This window comes from Pteropus vampyrus, unplaced genomic scaffold (assembly GCF_000151845.1).
Source record: "Pteropus vampyrus isolate Shadow unplaced genomic scaffold, Pvam_2.0 Scaffold10, whole genome shotgun sequence".
NCBI classification, from domain to species: Eukaryota; Metazoa; Chordata; class Mammalia; order Chiroptera; family Pteropodidae; genus Pteropus; species Pteropus vampyrus.
This window is the reverse complement of record NW_011888791.1, coordinates 12,646,016-12,646,454: the sequence shown is the minus strand read 5'-3', so window position 1 is coordinate 12,646,454 and position 439 is coordinate 12,646,016.

The following is a 439-nucleotide window of genomic DNA, read 5'->3' as shown; positions in this document are numbered from 1 at the left end:
CTGGATCACAGCCAGACCAGGGATCAGCCAGGCCTGGGACCCACAGGAATTCTCTTGAGAATTATAGTTTTCTTGGTCTTCTATTTGACAGAGTCACCCTGAGTCATAAAAGATGGAGGTGCAGAGCAAGGAAGGAGTTTAGAAATATATTGTTCATTACAACCTGGAGTAGTGTTGAATGACTGTAGCATTCTTGGAATGGTGTCTACATGTGCATTCAGGATGAGGTTGTGGAGATATGGGGGAGTGCGTAGTGTGCCTCTTAATGTGCTTTGGTTCTTCTGCCCAACAGGAACTCTAAGAAAAAAGGCTTTGTAAATCCTTCCTCACTCATTCCTCGAGCCTCCTTGATGAATAGCAGGCCTGTGGAGAAAGCTGATTTCAGCACACAGAAGGCTTCACCAGCAGAGCAGGAAATCCTCTTTCCCTCCCTCTGCTA